This window comes from Zonotrichia albicollis, chromosome 8 (genome assembly GCF_047830755.1).
Source record: "Zonotrichia albicollis isolate bZonAlb1 chromosome 8, bZonAlb1.hap1, whole genome shotgun sequence".
NCBI lineage: Eukaryota > Metazoa > Chordata > Aves > Passeriformes > Passerellidae > Zonotrichia > Zonotrichia albicollis.
In genome coordinates this window covers 16,159,918-16,172,947 of record NC_133826.1, presented here as the reverse complement: position 1 = coordinate 16,172,947, position 13,030 = coordinate 16,159,918, and positions in this window count along the sequence as shown.

Below are 13,030 nucleotides of genomic sequence, written 5' to 3'. Positions count from 1 at the left end.
CCTGTTTGAATCCATCTTGCTACAACTGAATATTAATAACATCATTTGCCATTGCCAAGGACAGATTTAATGTGATGCTAGTCTGGACATCATGAGGAACTTTTCAAAATATTGCATAGTGTTTAAAATGCAGATCTCCCTTTAAAGTCAAATAGAAGTCAGTCAGCTAAAATCCTGGAGATCCTTCAGAAATTTAGAAGCAGAAAGGTCTCCAGACAAGGATTTGTGAAATTAAAGCATCGGCAGGGAGTGCCACTCACTTAGCCTTTTTTTGTCAACACAAAATTATGCTCTTCTTTAGTGTCTTTTAGTGTTAATTCTGAATATTCCCCTGCAGATCTATGCAACTGAGAAAATTCTGACACAATTCTGAAACATGCTACAGCTATCAATGAATTAAGGCTCATCAGATTTTTCAGCTGTGCAATATTACCCTTGTTTAGCATAAGGAGGAACAAAGTGATGAAAGTGACTTGTCTATACTATTACAAAATTACAGCAGTGCAGAAAAAGAATCCAATTTCAGTGAATGATTTTAGGGGACAGGGTGAAGTTTGCAAAAGGAACCAGTTCTGGAAAGAAATCATACTGTAATTGGCTACAGTTTAATTGCAATAACAAGGAAAACAGACTGTTTCAAACCCTATAAAAACAAAGGAAAATATCTTGTTTAAAGTCAGACAGAATTTTTCATTCAACCTCAAGTGAAAGGTTTTCTGAGGAAATTTTGATTCATAAAAAATAAAAACAACACCACTCTGAAGTGCATAAATTGCCTGCTGCAAGAGTGATCAAACCTGGAAATATGGCAAACAATATCAATTTAAAAAGAAGAAAGGACATTTCAACCCAGATAGAATCAGACCAGTTTCTCTGGGCAGAGCATGAGTAACTCAGTCAGGTTCATGCGAGTCAGTCATAGCCACAAATGTAGAAGTGAGCCCCTGGGCTTAATATGCAATATGGAGTTGATCCCTTGTCCCTAAATCAGCATCAGCACTGACAGCTGGATTACCAGGAGTATGTCTGCACAGCACAGAGCAGGCTTGGAGACACTGCAAGAGCCCTGACCCAGGGCTGGCACAGACCAGGTAAAGCTCTCAGCTCACCTGGGCAGCCTCAGTGGGCTGGGCAGGGCAAGAGCCATCCAGAGCCACTGCACCTGCCCTGAGAGCCATCCAGAGCCACTGCACCTGCCCTGACAGCCACCCAGAGACACTGCACCTGCAGGCAGAGCCACCCAGAGACACTGCACCTGCAGGCAGAGCCATCCAGAGCCACCCAGAGCCACTGCACCTACAGGGAGAGCCATCCAGAGCCACTGCACCTGCAGGCAGAGCCGTCCAGAGACACTGCACCTGCACTGAGAGCTGTTTCACTGAAATTATTTTGCCCTTCATTACAAGATGGGAAATTTCAATTACTACTTTGGGCACATTTTCAAAACAGCAAAACTTAATTCAGTTTTACTGGGGAATCATTTTTCTGAAAAGTTGCTGGACATCAGACTGCTGCAAATGAAAGGAGGTGCAACATCAGCAAAGTGATACTCAAAGTTTTGGATGTAAGCTTTGAGTTCTAGGGGCTTTCTGTGTTAATTTTACTTACCTGTAGTGTCCATGTCCAAAAAAATACCAGTCTTGGGGGGAAAATTTAAGGAAAATAACTTCTGCTATTTCAGGTTTTTTCTCTCTCAGCTTGGTTTCCTCAATATTTTAAATTTTGTAATACCCAGCCAGATCAGGAGGTATATGTGCACATCAATAAAAGGATGAGTCAAGGGCAAAAAACTTGATTAATTGCCTGGTTGCATGCATTGAAACCGGCTAAGTGAAGGAAGAAGTCAGATTAACAGTGCTCTAATGAAAAGAAAGGTAGAGAGCACATATAACATTGAGAGAAGAGTGACAGTAATTTCATTAGAGCACTGGAAAAATATACTGAAAAATCAGTCAACTATTCAACCTACTCTATCAATTTCACATCAGCACTCACCTCAATAAATTTTTGCAACTCAACATATTTCTTTTGTGAAGAATAGTCATCACCTCCCAACCTTTTACTTAATGAACTTATTCTTGAAGTATAGAAAAAAGTACAAAAATGTGCTTTCAAAAAGGCAAGATAAAGACATTGCCAAATTGAGCACTGGAGACTTGATTGCTTCCTAGCTTAGTGCAGGGAAAGAATGTGATTTACCAGGAAGTCAATAACTCAGAAATAAACTCCCAGAGAAAACATTTTCTAAAAATGAAAAAAAAGCATATGCAAATAGACATGGATATATTGGCACAGCATTCCACTTCAGCCCAAACATCTGACAGCAAGCAGAATAGTTTCATCCCTAGCTCTCTGCATTGAATATTGAGCTACAAATCACTGAAGAACATTTTCCTTCCATCTTTCTGTCATAAGATTTCCAATTCTTTTATTGAGCTGGGCAAAAAATATTGCCAGAGAGCACTCCCCACCCACACTTTTTCTTTTTTTTTTCCTTATTTTATATTTCCTTTTTCAGCTGAAAACACATGGTGAGGATATCACAAAAAAAAAAAAAAAAAAAAAAAAAAAACTAAACCAAAATAAAACCCAAAACCAAAACAAAAAATAAACAAACAAAAACCCAAACCATGAACAAGTACGAATAATTAGCAATTTCTTAAAAACTAAATTCTGGTATCTCCAACCAGCAACTGGACTGGAATTTGGTTTATATTTTGAATGTAAGCCCTCTGTTATGCAATTAAATCTGTCCTTATTAAACCAAAGTTTTAGAGAACTTTCCATGATTAAATATGCCACTTTGGCACCACACAGGAGGTGGATACTGACTGAGAAACTGACATTTAAGCGTGACCCTGGAGCTGGTTTTGGCCTCAAAATGATACTGATTTTTCTCTGAATTCATTTGTGTCTCACTTCAGTATCTGGCTCACTAGCCTATAGCGAGGACAAAGAATCTCAGAATTGCTACAGAAACACAAAGCTGAGGCATGTTGGTTATTTTACCACACTGTCCAATGGAAAACACGTATGCAATTAGCAGAGACACATACAACACTTACAGATGTGCCTTTTCTGTCAGCTCTGCAGACTTTGACAAGTGAGAAGCCGCCTCACTTTCCATAGCTCAGTCCTGGCTGCCTGTGCAGGATAAAACTCACACTTTCCCAGGGGCACACGCCAGCTCTGCGTGTTTGGCCTCCATCACACAGGGTACACGGGCCCAGAAGAACCATTGACTTCACAGAACTTTAGAGGCATAAAGATGTTTGGAAGGCACCTGTCAGATCTTGCATGTGCATGGGGTGTCAGGAAAAACTGGGCTGGTGTCAGTCAAATTGTCTTGTTCATCAGTCTTTTAGGAAATATACTGAGAAGCCTGAAACAAGGTGTTGAAAGAGATGGTGTTATTTCTTCTGTGAAATGAGGGCTTGTTTTATGTAGCAAATCTGACAATGAATTTCCAACATGAAAGAATCCGCTTACTACATCTTAGCTTCTTTACTTGATCCAAGGTTTTAGAATAACCTGAGATTGTCAGTCAGGAAGAAAACAGTGTGAAAAGACCTGATAAAAACTCAGAAGTTCCATCAGGCAAAGTCAAATGAAAACAACCAGAAGGATAAACACATCAAGTTGGCTTTTCCTTTCTTCTCCCATTATCTGCTGCAGCTTTTCCTCAAAACTGGTTGCTCCAATTTGATAAGGGGAAAAAAATAATTCATTTTTGATTTTCTACTCAAACTTGCAGTAACACTCCAGTCTATGTATGTCCACCACTTCTTCATATACAGACTAGATGGGCCCAAAAGAAACAGAAACTAAGTAAAACAGGAGCGTTAGAAGAGTAACTACGTTCTCTTGGACAAAGTAGGAGGAAGGTAGGGATGGGTATTTATGCCTTTCAGCTTCAAGCATCACACTTGTCAACCCAACTCCTCTCTGTTGTGCATGTTCCTAAAAGAGTCACCCAGCCAAGGTATCAACATTTAAGAGGTGCATCATGCCTCTGCAGTAAGCAGTTCCATTGATAGCTATATTTGAATCTTCTCTTAGTGTCATGATGGTGTGATAATTTCAGTGCAGGTACAAATAGTGCTTACAGCCAATGAGAGACCCTAAATCTGATAAATGGAAAATAACTGACAGTTCTGACAGATAAAAATAGAGAGCTTCCACACAGGATATGCTGAAGCTGCTGGAGATATTGATATAGTGGCACTTAAAATAATTACAGCAGTCTCAATAGGAAGCTAAAAGGTCTAATGAAATATCAGCACAAATCTCAAGGTGTCCTGCTCTTGTTTAAATGCCCTATTTTGCAGCATGTCAGATGAGAGAATAAAAGGTTGACCACAGCAAGGATATTACCCAGTAGTCCTACCAAGCTCCTTATCCACCAGGAGCAATCTCTCCATTTTCCACTTAAAAAGAGAAAGTGATAAGCAACATTTAGGCCATTCCTCATTTCACAAAAAGACTGGAGTTTATAAATATTTTCTGCCACCACCTAATTAAATTTTGTGCTCAAAAAGCTAGTTTCATCCATATCAGTGTAGAAAGAACATTTTAGGAAAGGTTTGTTGCTGCGCATTTTCCCTTGCGCTGGGGAAAGAAGGAAACTTTATTTGTCATCACATACTGATCTTACTGTTCCAAAAAATATTTGCAGGTGAGGACAGAGAGGTACCTGGGGAAGCTTGGTGAAATGAGACAACTTTTCAATTCTTGTAGTGTTCTTCAGCCACCCGTCCAAGGAAAACAGTAATAAATACTCAAAGAATGCTCATCCGTGTCCACATCAACAAATAAAAAATAGCAGTTGCTTTTAACTACTACAGATCCCTGGATGACTCTTCAGTTTATTTACAATCTCTCATGACTGCACTTTCCTGTATGTCTTGCATCCCAAACATCAAGCATGACATGAAAAAATAAAGACCAACGTGTTCTTCTTGCTGGGTTGGGTTTAGTATCCCCCTCTTCACACCAAACCTCTGCAGCAGGGGCCAAGCAGCTTTCAGAGAGAGGTGCTGCTCAGCACTCGAGGAGGGTGCTGCACTTGCAGAAGGGCGGGAGCTCTCATGAACCACTGCTGGCAGCAAGCAGGAAAGAGGCAAGGCTTTACAGGGGAGTTCAAACAGCTGGGATTCAGATATATTGTCATAGGACAATATGAGGCTCCCTGGCCACAGATTTCTTGTAAAGAATACAACTGATAATAACGTTTGGGCTTGGAGTTTTTCAAATACAGTTGTTCTACTACTTCTACAAAACACTTAAACTTTGTTTCTTGAGGCCAAAGATTAATCTTACTTCCAAGCTTTTCTTTATATTTATTGTGTTTAGGAAAGTAAAGCAAATGGCAATGAAGAGCACTTACTCAATTCACTGGTTCAGCCAGCAGACCTTGGTCAATCTGAGTAAAACCTTGACTAAGTTAACAGCAAAATCTTGGATCAAGGACTTATATATCTGCTCTTGTTCTTAAACAGTGGGTTTAATTTGCAACTTTCCTGTAATCTTCAGAATTATCTTAAATTGCCTATTAGAAAGGTTCATGTTTAAAAACTAAAATAACTATTAAATTCAAAAATCCACCAAAAAAAAAATCCTTCATCTTTCATTGGATAATAATTTTAACAAGTAATTAGCCTACCATAATGCTACCAGTTATTCCATGAGTCTTATCTTGTATTATTCCGCCTACACTCACCTTCCAGTCCTTTTGAGCTAGTTAATAGTAATACAATCTGGAATTCCCCTCATCTAATTATTTTTAATCTATTTTTTCCACATATATTTTAACTTTGAAATTAAATTATTATAAGAAAGAACTATTTAGTCAACAAACACATGCACAGCCTTTTTCCTTTGAGAACAGCACCATTTGTACCTGCGTACCATGCAGAAAACCTGAAGTGTAAAGTTTGAGAAAACAGGTTTCCCAAGACCACAACATACCCATACCATTGGTTAAAAAAATCATATGAATTCCTCTGAGGACACTAACAGCTGTGCCCACTTGCCAATGCATCTGAGGTTATACACAAAGAGAAACAAAACCATGCTCTTTCACTTTACCACAACCTCAGAGTTTAGCTTTAAATGATTTCTGAGGAAAGGCTTCCTGCAGACTTTTCACTTAAGTAGTTGTAACTACAACTGCAAAACACTGTTGACTGGTGGACTCCAGAGACTTGTTCATTACCTGTCATTAAATGTTTTAAAGTTTGCATAATTGATCCAGCCAATAAGTCATCATTGATTTATAGGGGTCTGTGCTGAAGAGTTGCTCATTAAAAATTCATAACACTGGTATGTGTCTTTACAATCCATTAGCTGTTTACGTACCCACAGTCCTAAGATTGATTGACCTTGGACTGAGATTCTCATGGACTCTGCTTTTTTTTTTTTTTTCAAAAACCCCCCTTTTTTTTTCCATAATTTTACACAAGTCCACAGTATAGAAAAGCAATACTTCAGACTTCTCCCTTGACAGCTATACTTTGATTTTTTCCTCTCCATCAAAACTGAAACTTTACTTGAAATAATGAATAAATAAAGCATACTCCATAAACAGCTTTCCACTATTATTTAAGCTTGCGAGCTGTGCTCTGTTAGTCTCCTTTCACCACCATCAGATTCAAGTGTGTAAATGTTCTAAAAGGCTTTGAATGTTTTATGATGATTTCAGGGAATGATGGAGTAATAGCTGAAGAGCGAAGCTATTAGTTTTAATATTTATATTGAGTGCTCTGAAACATTAATGTGACAGGATGTAAGATCAGAGCAGCGGGACATATTTACTTCACAACCACTGCCACGTGGCAAAAATATTTATTTTCTGAAGCTCTGAGGCCAATTTTTTTTTTCCAAAAAAGATGAAGTTCCACTTATATTAGCTTTTCCTGAACTTCATACTTATTTTTTAGGAACTAAAATATTGATTACTGAATTTGATATAACTTACTTCATTTAGGTAGGACCCAAGAATAAGGATGCTGGTGTTGGCAGTGCACCTCAGTCTATGTACAGAAGATTTCTAAAGCTGATAGCAGCTTACAAATTCCTTTCTTCCTGTCTGCTGTGACTGTTTCCCATAAACCACCTTAGAAAAAAAGAAAAACAGTCATTTGTTGCTAAAGAAATGGGATGGGCTTAAGAGCAGAATCATCATTAAAAGGTTGTTTCATATTGTCTTCCAATATTTCATGCATGAAGTAAACCAACGCTGTAAATGTCCTAAGTCATTGTGCTTGGTTCTTCTGTTCAAACTAGCAAACATATTAAGGTAAGTGATCTTAATTACCAAGGGTCAAACAGTGCTCACCCCACTTGTGTGGCTCTCATGGTCTTCAGTGAACAAGTAAGGGAAGTAGGATGAGATCCCTAGGGAGAAATCTTCCTATCAGATTTGCAGAGTGGATCCTATATAAGTGGAACAAATGATGACTTATTGCTGCTACATTATGAAAATGCGATTTCTCCAGATGCTTCCATGCTCTGTGTAAGGACTTCATAGGCTGGAAACACTGCCAGGAAGCAGCTCAGAGACCTCCAGCAGGAGAAACACTTGGGTCTTCTGGGTACATTTCAGCCAGATGTAAGGAACACGGTCTTAAACTACATCAAGCAGCCTTACAGGAACCGCAGTGCTGGGCTTGCCCCTCAGTGAGGCATAAAAAGGGGGTTACCTGAGAAAGTGAGGTTACCAGTGCACTTCTACAGTGTTCACCAGAAGCCTCCTTATGCACCCTTCTATAGAGCCACAGTGCATGGGGGGCTCACACAGCCAGGAGGGCTGGGGCACAATCTCGCAGGAACACCCCACTGCAGAGCTGACTAGAGTGGCTGCCGTGTGCTATCCCAGCCCTGCCTTTCCAGGAAGGCAACGAAAGCTCCATGAAGGTCTCGGTTATCTCTCACACATTTCATCAGCCTTAATAACTTCTGACTAAGTCCTTGGTGACCTCCTTTCCCAGCTACCTTCCAAACCATCCCCACAACAGAAGCAGCCAACAGAAATGCTTATCAGAGCATTCTTCATTCAGTTCCAACAGGGGAGAATATTCAACACTTTCTTCTGAATGTGTATTTCACTGTCCTTCATGTCTAATGATACATAAGTGTCAGTTTATCCTCCACCATTATTTTGAATACTCCACTAATTGCATCAATCCCCTATGCTTTACACGTGTCTATAGCTGCAAGCCAGCAGTGCCTTTCCCACACCTGCCTCTGTTCTTAATTTGCTTATGTTGTTTAGGAAGCATTTCTAAATACAAGTCTTTTAACAATTAACTGAATCATACAATGCACAAAGTAATAGATTAGAATTTTAAATACACTTAAGGGGAAAAACAAACATGCTATCTGCACCTGAGCGCACAGCTACTTTACAATTTCTTGGCCCTCTCTGTATCTGTCAGAGAAAACAATTTACAAGTATCTGTTTCTACTTCTCTGCTCAGAAACAGTTTTCCTTGAGTGTTAGGCAAGACTTTCTATAAGGAAAAAAAGTAGAAATGAGCATAGCAGGCACAGGGAGAATGATTTACATCACTCAATATGTGGGAGTCACATTCTGACCCATGGCTGCTACAGCTTTTTAGAAAGGTGGGAGGAAAATGATGAAAATGAGGAAAATCATGGGTTTTGCTGCCTGTCAGGACCTCCCCCCTTGCAGAGCTCCCTAAAAACACATTGCCCATCAAGGTAATTCTTCACCTTGTAACAGAGCTGATATCACCACACTGCACAAAAGAGTATAGAGAAGAGCAGGAGCTGCTATTTTAGCACTGAGATCAAGGCAGAAGGCAAGAGAAAGGAAGGCTGTGATGAAATCAGCACCCTCTCTTCTGCTGGTGATGTCCTCAGGACCAGAGTTTGGCAGTGCACAGTCTGTAGCAGCAGCACCACAAACTCAGTCCTCCCAAAAAGTGACATTTTCAGCAGAAAAAGATGTGACAGTCTCGTTTAGCAAGGGGTTTCCACCCAAGTTCTGGAATTATAAATGATCCTGTTTTCTCAGCAGGATGTTCACTCATAAATACTAACTCAAAAATTACAATTTTAATTTACAAACTTTACATTCAGCAACATGGTGAAAAGTGCTTATTGCCATATGAAGCCTCTGCCTGCGGTGTTGGGGGAAATGAGTGCAATTTTACCTAAAAAAGGTCAAATTCATCTGTTGTTACTCCACTGGTATTTTCTGAGGTACATTGGTGATAAATTTTGTCCAGTTTTGTTAATGGGGTCATTGTTGAAAATTCTGTTTGAATTACTTGGTTATTTGCCATTTTTAATACAGATGAGCATTACATAGCCCAAATCAGAAGTAATCTTTTGTTATTTACTCCAAGCTGGATAGCAGTTTTGTACATAACAGAGTACTGGGATATCCCTAATTATCAGAAATGTGACTTGGTATATAGCGTGCATGATATACAAATGGTTACAGGTTTGCTTTCGGATTGTAAACTTTTAAAAAGCACCATAAAGACCCCATAAAAATACGACTCTGACTAGAAAAAGATGTAAGCTGCATAATGCCTACATGGGTATTTTTCCTTAGCGATCAGGAGAAATATGACAAGTATGACTGCTATTATAGTTATATAGCATATTCCATTTAGCAGTGATGTAGCAGAACTGTGAAAGCATATCCTAAGGTATTTTCACTTCATGCATTTGACATTGATATTAGTTATTACATTTAAGATACATTGGGCTCTTTATTGCTGACTGTTTCCTCTCACTGAGAATGTTAACCACAGCAAAGAAATATTTGATGTTACAAATTATTTAGCTTGCTACTCTTCATTTTCCTTTTAGTATGCAATTATTTGTTTGGTTTCACTGAGCAAATGAAATTTCAAGGGCATTTCAAGGAAAATAAATAAAGTACAACCCAAAAGGTTTTTTTTTTTTTGTTTGTATTCAGGAAGAGCACTGAATCATGCATATGTATGAATCAACAAAATCAGGTTAGCTAAGAAATTGGAAATTGCACTCCACACTAGAGCATTTTTCTTGCTCTAGAGATCTTAGCTATGGATTTGAAGGACTAATAAAAAATCAGCAGCATGACTGGAACAGATGTTTTTTTATGGACTCAGCTTGTTAATAGTCTTTTTAGCTTCTCCTAAGGACTTAAAGCAAGTTCCTCCCTTGTCCTGAATATCTAAGATGATGTTAACATTGTCCAAAATGTACACTAACAAGCAGTGGTGAAGAGCTAAGGTCTTACACCTGGTTAGGAATAAAAATTCAAGACATTTCTGTGAATTGGATGAATCCCCAAAATGGGCAATGTTACAAAAGAAAAAACCAAACTTATTGACTATATCAAACCCACACAGTGTCATTCTCTTGAAAGGGAGATATTCTGCTAAAATACTTCAGTGCTCTGAGCTACATGTATTTCAGAAACAAGGGCCATTACAACGGAAGAAATTCCCTTTTACTTAAGCAGTGGTTCACTTCTGCACACAATGAGAAGTGAAACAAAATGAGCCAGATCCTCAACTAGTTAAAGCATTTGGGTTTTATTGGTTCCAGTGGTATTGTGTCAATTTATATTTGCCATACAAGTTTTGCATTCTCGTTGTATTTAGTGAATGTCAGCAGGTAGAAAAAAGAAATGAGAATATTTTGGGAAAATTAGAAATCAGAGTCTCTGTCACAGATATTTCACTGGTCAAGTAGTGTTTTGTTTACTCTGTTGTTGTTTTATTCACCCATTTTTCTACAATTTCCTATGTTTCTTCAGAAATTCATATCTGCCAGATATTATGTTTTGTTCATTATGCCTGGCTCTGAGAAGGCAGGAATCATCCTATAACTTGTCATTGTATCTAATGGCACTGAACAGTATCATCCACACATGGAACTGGTCCCTCCAAACCTCAATCACTGGAAACTGCAGTGGTATAATTTACCTAATTTACTTTTGCAGCCTATGGCTTTTTTCCTTTTTCTTTTTCTTTTTTTTAATTAAGTACAGAAGCACCAAACCATTACTGCCATTGAGCATTGAGTATCATAATGTCATTACTCTGTCAGGTGAAGAAATACACCTTCATTCCCTTCAGCCAAGGGATGTTTCATCTCAAATATATGGGATTTCTTTCAGTAAGGAAGGACTGCTTTTCCTCTACATGTAAAGCGCTCTTTTAGCAATTTAAGGGACAGAGAAAAACAGCTTTTCCCTTAAGAAGTGACATACTCAGGTACAAAAAAGGACAACTGTGTCCACTCTATTTTATTGTGAATGCTGTTCATATTCTTCTCTTGGAGGAATTTTTGACACTCCTGGGACTATTCCCACAGGAATGATTGGGGATTGACCTTGTTCCTTTCTAACTGAATTATCCTAGAACTTGTGGTGGACAGGTGCTCTCAATGGGCTCTACTGAGGCAGGTCTTTTAGCCCACTTATAGGAGTAGCTGAGGTGAAATTCAAATGTGGAAAACTTGCTATAATGCATACATATTGTATGTTGTTACTTGTTGCTTCTGTCATCTTTATATTTAGAACATCTGGCTTTAGCATGTGAGAGCTTTGATTTATAAATAGCTTGAATTTGGAATATTTGATGAAAGGCTTCCCACAAATGGCTGCATAAAAATCTAAAAAAATACCAATTACTGCCTAAAAGTTCAAATCTGATTCAGTAAACCCAAAGTAACCTCATGGACTGTAATGACCTTCTCCCAGATTATGCAATCTGACACAAGAATTTGAGCTCACCCATTCCAGGTTATGGACTATGTCCATACAAAAAACAATGAAAAAAGGAGAAAATGCACTCATCCAAATTATACACAGTAATTGTCTCCTTGCAGGCTTTTTGATATATTATAACCTGCTACTCCTACTACCTTGTGACTTAGAACTGCTTAAGTCTGCAGGCTTAATCTTCTAGCATTCATTTTAATTATAATTAATTAATCATTATAATTCATTTTAAAAAAATCAATCTAGACAAGACAAAAAGCAATGAAGAAACAGGTATGACAAATAAACATACAGTTCCTGAGTCCCTCCACTATTTCAGATTCTTCAGGCCTGTGAAAGCATTACAAGAAAGAGTGGGAGCTGAATTTTTCACTAGCAACACATACAGAGACTCACTGAAGGGAATCAAAATGCAGAAGGTTTTAGGGAAGCTATTCTGTGACTTATCCTGCAACATAAAATCCTTGCTGCCTTTGGACTCACAGCTCTTGGGTTTTGGAAAAGAGAAAGCATCATTAGCTCTGATTGTTTAATGAAAAGGAAACTATCCTGCCTAACAGAATCCCTCTCACTTAACTGAATGAAAATGTAACATATTTTCTAGTTAGTGGGTCATGATATTGTTTTCTTGGTAGCATCTTCTGTACCCCGTCACTAGCCTTATGCTGCCTCACTTTTTTCAGATTGCTGTTGGAACCAACAATCTTTGCCTTGTTTCTGCTCTACCCTGATTTTCTTCCTGGTACTATAGGAAATCTAGACACCTGCAGCACTGTTAATGTAGCACTTGGAAAATTCCAGAATAAATTGCTAAGATTTTATGCCAGACAAAACTGGTATTTTGTTTTATTTAAATAGTGATAAAACACTCTGTTTCCTTACAGCTGACCACAAGAGACACAAGTATATATTCTTCCTTAATAACATTGAAAGCAAGTGTTAGCAAGACCTGCTGACTATCTGGTAAAAACACAATTAATTTGTGCCCAGACTCATTAATCTTTCTTAATACATGTCAGCCCATTACATTTGATCCATGACCTCTGTCCCCAGCCTTGCATAAAAATCTCTCAGGATCAGAACCACATCATGATTTGGCATGGAGCCACCAGCTCTGGCAGTTGCCTGCACAAAGCTTCAAAGCCATCAGCAATGGCAGCTGCTGCATTTATGTGCACATGCCCGAGTGATAAGTTCACAGCTCCTCTAAGGCAGACTGAAAGAAGCTGGCTGCTGCAAAGCCTGAACCCTGTTAGAAATACAGCTGTGGCCCTATTTAGA